A 6,980-nucleotide genomic window follows, 5' to 3' on the forward strand; every position below is an offset into this window, starting at 1 on the left:
AAGGACCTGGGTTCAATCCCAGCACTGCAAAAACAAAACAAAACAAAACAAAACTAAACTAAACTTGAAGGAAAAAGAGCTGTGATTCATCTATTGAAATGATGCCTGCCAGGTCCTGTCACACAAATGGTCTCTTACCTGGTGTATTCCTTACAGAATCCCAGACTCTGTTTTAGGTAGTAAAAGATGTTTCTTCCTATTGACTTGCAACATTGAAGAATGTGAATGGGGAGGGAGGAAGGAGTCTTATGATTTTAGATGAAACAGATAAATCCTGGTAAATACTGATTCTGAATCCTTAATCTTAGTAAAACTGAAAAGAAAATACTGCTTGTACCACCAACAATAAATTACAACCTATAGACTTTATGAAGTTTCCAAAAAGAAGTTAATTCTAAGTCTTTAGTGTCTACTTATATTGCTTATATATTGACAAGGATATTTATGTACATAATTAGCACTTGTTTTAAAATTTCTTTTTAATTGTAGATGGGCAAAATACCTTTATTTTATTTATTTATTTATTTATTTATTTTCACGCAAGAGACTTTATTTATGTGGATGATCAGTGCATCCGCTCAGGGTGAAAAGAAGGGGCAAAAGGGAGAGATGGTGCGTGGCTTCTCCCAGATATTGGAATCTTGTGCACTGGAAGGAACCAATAGCGGAGGAGAATTCTTGCAAGTCGACTGATGAACAAATAGCATGTTAGGACGTAACATGGGAAGCAGGAAAATGGCAGCGGCGTAAGCCGGAAATTCCTGGTGGGCAGGAGAGCAGCTTTATACATTACATTCCCCCATTTCTTTTTTTGTAAAAAAAGAAAAATCTTGCTCTCCAGTTCTTTTTGAAGACTTCTCTCTCCTTCCTGCCTAGGTGACTATGGCTGGTTTTGCAGATGAGATGTAAAAAGTTCATTCTCTGTCCAGTCTTCCAAAGGCAGATGATTTTCATGGACTTCATTTCCTCGATCTGACTGATCCCCTATTTCTACACTAACTGCCTGTCCCCAATTCTGACTTCATTTACCCTTCTAATACTAGGAACTCCTTCACTGCTATAGGAAAAAGGGGTGATGGCCAATCTGGCTTCTACGAGCTGGAAGTGGGCAGCATGGGGCAACCAGTTTGGAGTTCCCTTTTAGAAATCAGGTCAATTGAGGGGTTCATGGTAGAAGTCCGGTTGGGGAAGAGAAGGTCGTAAAGGCATCTGGGGATGAGTGCTTCATTACAGGTAAGTTTAATTTGGAGAACAGCAGCTTGATAAATTTTCTGCTTTAAAGGCTTGTATACCTTGGAACTCGCTTGGCCCGATCTGCAGGTACTTTTGGTTTCAAAACTACCTCTTCACTTTGGCTACGGTTCAGCCTTGAGGGGCCTGATGTTGGGCGCCAGATGTGGGGTCTTAAGCCCCCCTGCCCTTCTCGACCAGTGACAAGGGAAGGGGACACTCCCCAACAAGGTCAGACTGGGATAGGTAGGGCTGACTGACCACCCGCTAGGAGCCCTCCGGGCAGAGGACAATCAGACGCGTCAGAGAGACCCATCACAGCAGAAACTCCCCTTTATTTTATTTTTATATGGTGCTGAGGATTGAACGCAGAGCCTCACACCTAGGCTGGCACTCTACCACTGAACTATAACCCAGCCCCCAGTCCCATAAGTAGCACTTCTATAAATCTATGTAAATAAAAATTTTCAAATAAAAATTCAGAGTAATTATGTTGAACCAGAAAATTGCTAGAAACTTAGGTAAATGAAACTATGCCTCAGGAGTAAAATTTTGGCTACAGAGAGGGACTAGGGTAACAAAACTAACCTGTTGGACTACCATTACTACAAATGATCATGTAAACCATACTCTACAGAAAAAAAAATAAACATAATTATTAAAAAAAGATCAGATGCAATTTGTTTATCACTGGAGTTCTAAAATAAATTAAAACTTGAACATTACTTATAAGCTTGGATTCTTGAACAAAGAGAGTCTTATTATTTCCTTCATAATCTAACTGATATTCTTCTACTTAGTAGTTTACCCTCTTTTCTGTAAGGATGCTACATGAATTCCACTATGTGTATATAGCATGAATATTATATGGAATAATTTTTATTCAACATGTTGCAATACCTTAGAGTTATTATATTTTTGATGTTCCAGTGGTCTTTGATTTGCCTAGAGGGACTTCTCCTAGTTGGCATCTGTGACATTAGGAAATGTCCCTATTAATCTTTGGGCACAAGAAGGTGTTCCAAGTTCATCTTGCAATTTTATTTCCACAATCCCAAAGTACAGATCTTTTTTTTTAGACAAGGAATCACTTTCCTTTAGTAGAAAATGGTATTCAGAAACCAAGCCATGGACACTATATATGCTCACTGCTGCTTAGATACTGCTGCTTCAAGGCTCTAATAGTGGATATCATGAATTAATATAGCTATCTGCAACTCCAACCCAACACCATAGAGTTCTTCTCTAACTTTTCCCATTTAATAGTTTCATCCTCCTCTGACAAAGTTAATAACCTTTTTCCAGGGAAAATTCAAAGCATTTACTGATTTTCTGTATCCTGTAAGGCTTACAAAACAGATCCAGAATTATCATACCAATTCCTCTGCCACCAATAAACCTACTAATACAGTTCAAGAAGTCCTCAGGGTATACTGAACTATAAAAAGAAAACCACTGCCTTCTAAATTTACTCAAACTAAATTTTATGTGGTTATATGATTATTTGATATATTGTTCACTTGTTCTGCTTTTGTTTTTAAGGTTAGCTTTTCCACTCTTTTTGGATACATAAAATATTGATGTGGTTTTTAAAATAACTAGATTAAGATATACTTATAAAAGTCATTTTTAAAAAATATTCTTAGTGATAGTTGAACAGTATCTGTTTTACATATTTTTCATGTGGTGCTGAGAACAGAATCCACTCACTGCTTTGCACATGCTAGGTGATTGCTTTACCACTTAGCCACAATTCTAGTCCTGAAAGTTCTTGTTACTTCTATGCCTTAGATCCATTCCGTTGTACCCTTAGATTAAAAAAGCATTCTATTTTCTGCAAAATATTGTTCCTGAAGAAACGATATATCTAATTAATATTATCTAACCCCCTTTTCCCTTAACACACTCCTTTGTACCTTGCTTTTTTCCCCTCTCACATAAAAAAAAACATATCCATGCCAGTTCCGAGAGAAGCTCCTCACATTTAAGACTGCAAAGTGCTCCCTTGTGTTTATATGTGACTGGGTCATTCTTAATGTGGGAAATAGGGTCAAGTTATTATGAAATTATTAACCCATGTGATCAAATAGTATTTCCACAAGTACAGACCAGCCTTAGGAAGGGGAAGGTGTTTTTGAGAGCCATTTAGGGAAGAAGAGGGTGGGGATGGATTCCAGAAAAAGACACTTTCAGGAGGAGGTTGCTTAGTCCAGGGCCCAAATTACCTTCCTCTGCCCCAGCTGTCTGTGTAGAGCTCTAAGTTTATTCCCTAGGATCTTATCAGGACTTTGGCTGTCTCTCAGTATTGTCTCTCTAAATAAATTCCTCACCCTCCCCAATTAAATTACATTTAATAGGCATCTGAATCATCTTTCTTCTTATTTTCTTCCTTTATCTTTTTAAACACAAGGAACACATGGATGTGTACTTTTGTAAGTTACTCACATGATACAAGAAAACACATAGAAAAAAACTTAAATTCTGATCCTTCATACTCATTTCTCCTAGAGCAACCACTGCTAATCATATATAAACTGTCACTCTTGGATCACTAATTCCCCACTGAATGGACTAGGGGACCTCTCCAAGATCTCAGTCTCAACTCAAGAGTTAGGAATGTCCAAATGCTCTGATGTTGGGTTTGTGCAGAGGTACTGGCCATACAATTGAAAGTTTAAAGGTAGAAGGGCTAGAAGCAGGATAGAGATCCTCATAAGTCAGTATTTCTTCTACCACCAATAACTATGAAGACTCATATTCTGAATCCTAAAATGCCAGATTGTTGCTTTCTCAACACTACTTGTACCCAGGAGAGAGGAGCATACCTATTTCTTTCTGTATTTCTCAATCTTTGTTGTACTTTCCACTTCTTTTCTAGGCAGCTGGCAGCTACTCTAGCAGCTCTGGTCATTGTACTCCATGCCCAGTGTAGCCACAAGGGAGCAATGAGAGTAACTATTGCCATTTCTCAATTAGGGTATTAAAGGAACATTATGCAAGGTGGATCAATTTTGCTGGACTTGGCAAGTCAGCCTTATGATGTGTGGAACCCGAGGTTCTTCACCTTTGAATCACCTTAACTCCGGGTTTATTCTGTGCCAGCCTAAGGCCCTTGTTGACCAGGGGAGGACTGCCTGGGGACGCTCAGTCACTCAGCTGGGACTGAATCATTCTATCTTTACAGCAAAGACCCATACAGTTTTCTGACCTTAGAAGCAATATAACCACTTGTGTTGGGGAACAGCAATTCCTCACCTTCCTTTTGGACCGTGGCACCCTTCCTGACATTCTGATAATCTGTGCTGAATAGAGATCAAGGAGCAGGTAAAAGTGAGTAGTAGTAGTGAGGGAGGTGGAGGAAGAGGAAAATGGGAAATAAGACAAAAAGTGAAAAAAGGATTGGGGATAAAGGAGAGGAAAAGGAGAAATCACAGTGAATCCCAAATCCACTTCTGAAGGTCATCAGTGCTTTCTGGATATTTAATGGGAAGAAAAAAATTGCAAAGAAGAGTAAAGAAAAAACTTTTTAGGGGGTGGGGCTAAAATTTTATGTCATGGAAGGAAATTCTAGCAACCTAAGAGGAACCGGTGGGTCTGGCGGAGGCCTAAAACACTCTTGCAAGTTCTTAATCTCAAAGTAGATTTAATTTTATTCTCTGAAGTACAATCCTAAAGGAATGAGCAGAGAGAAGTGGAGAAGTGGGGGAAGAGACTCCTCCTCCTATTGTAGAGTGAAGGTACCTGATCCTGTCTGACAAGGAAAACCACCAGGGGAAGGAATTCTAGAAGCTGAAGAAAGGATTTGCAAACCTATAGTGAGGTAAGCAGGTGAGGTTGTTGTGGTTCTATGGTGTAATGGTGAGCACTCTGGACTCTGAATCCAGCAATCTGAGTTCAAGTCTCTGTGGGACCTTTCCAGTTAGTCGGGATAAAAGCCATTTTCTTTTATTCTGTAAGCAAGACACAGTTTCTACTTTCACATCCTGCTTTACTGTACAGGAGGGTTTCTGTCTAGGGAAGGAAGTAGCTGAGGGTAGCAGATATTCCAGTTTCCAATGTCCTTTGCACCACACAGCCTTTGTCCCCTGCCCTGTTCCTTAGCTCATTAATTCGGATACCTGAGGATCATCCTTAGGCAGCAACCACTGTGAAATTAGGACACATTGATTCTGTGTGTCCAAGCTTGGGATGTACTGTTTTTAGCAATTCTGCTGGCTCCATTCTCACTGACTTTGGAGGTCCCCAAACCTCAGCCAAGGTGCTGAGCAACCCAGTAACCCCCCTACCCCACCCTGGTCCTCAGGTGACCTTCGGCCTCTGACCACCAAATCCTTCACCCCGGGTTTTCTCCTACCCCAACTCCTCCTCATATTTGGACATATTTTCCTATTTCTGTACAAGTAGAAATTACTTGAAATATGAAATACCATTCCCTCCTTAGCTTAGTGGCAGGGTGAGGAGACTCCATTTCCTGTCCTGGGTTCGAGCAAGTTGGGTGCATTTCAGTTGGCTTCTTGGATTCTTACCTCTCACCATTTTGTCTGAATAATACCAAGCTTCCTAGTCTCTATTGAGGCCAGTAGGGGCTGCAGTTGCCCAGAATTTTGCACCCCAATGTAGAGAATCCACTGAAGCCTCGAACTCTGCCAAGTAGAGACCTGGGTCTGGATTTGTATGTCCCAGGGGTTGAGTCCCAGGGGATTTTATCTCAGGCAGAGGTGAAAGGAGTCTGAGCAGCTCCAGTGGTGCACCTCATAATCATGGGACTCCCCTTGCTTTTGCCAGGCTCTGCACCCAAGACAACACTGGAGAAGATCATGAAAAGTCCTTTGCAATTCCTTCTTCTTCATGCAGAAAGTTGGATAATTTTAAAAATCTTCCTACCTAGTTAAGATGTTCTTCACCACATGCTTCAGAGAAGTTTTGTTTTGTTTGTTTGTTTTTTTTTCTTCCATTTTTAAAACTTTCCATGGTTACAGAAGACAGGAAAATATAAACCCCTCAAAATAGGGTTAGAGGAGGAGCTCATTTTGGAGTTTTTGAAAAGAAAGTCAGAGCTCAAAGAAGGTCATGAAAGGAGAAAGGAGCAAGGGAAAGAGAAAAAGAAAGAAAGGGACCAACAAGGAGCCAAGAGGGTAGTTTTTAGTTGCTGGGTTGGAGACACTGCATTTGTCCACTGTGGAATCTTTCTTACATGCTGTTTGAACCCTGGCAGATCTACCCAAGAATGCTGTCCACCCAGAAAGCCTAAAGCTGTTTTTGTTTTGTTTTGTTTTGTTTTTGTTTTTGCTGAATTGCTTTTTAGTCTTCTTAGTGGCATGGGGAAATCCCTTATAATATGTGTGGTCACTAAATCGGAGACCTGCTTTCATTAACCCATTATGTCTTCTCATCTCATTTACAAAACACCATAAATTTTACATTGAACCATGAATAGAGAACTTATGTAACTTTGAAATAAATATTTGTGTTTTTAGAGTTCTAATATTCTGAGAAATGTAATAGGCAAATGATCATTGATAATTAAAAATATTAACAATATTATTAATGGTAATAAATTATATAATAAGCTTTAGAATAAACTTTCCAAACTATATTAACACACATTTGTCAATTTTATTAAAATATTGGCAGAATTGAAAACTTGGAATTTAATGGCTTAAAGTTGACTGGCAGGTACATGTGTTCCTCCTCCCTCTTCATCTTCCTTTTCAAACAGGCTGCCTGCTGGGCTTGGAGAGGTTAGAATG

General features: G+C 39.7%; 1 non-coding gene across 1 annotated transcript; it reads left to right on the forward strand.

Annotated features, from left to right (window-relative positions):
• The first annotated feature begins 5,071 nt into the window (after positions 1-5,071).
• Positions 5,072-5,143, forward strand: Trnaq-cug (transfer RNA glutamine (anticodon CUG)). The gene has a single exon. It is a non-coding gene; the product is annotated as a tRNA-Gln (tRNA).
• The last annotated feature ends 1,837 nt before the right edge of the window (positions 5,144-6,980 follow it).

The sequence above is a fragment of the Sciurus carolinensis genome, unplaced genomic scaffold (genome assembly GCF_902686445.1).
Source record: "Sciurus carolinensis unplaced genomic scaffold, mSciCar1.2, whole genome shotgun sequence".
In the NCBI taxonomy this organism is placed as follows: Eukaryota; Metazoa; Chordata; class Mammalia; order Rodentia; family Sciuridae; genus Sciurus; species Sciurus carolinensis.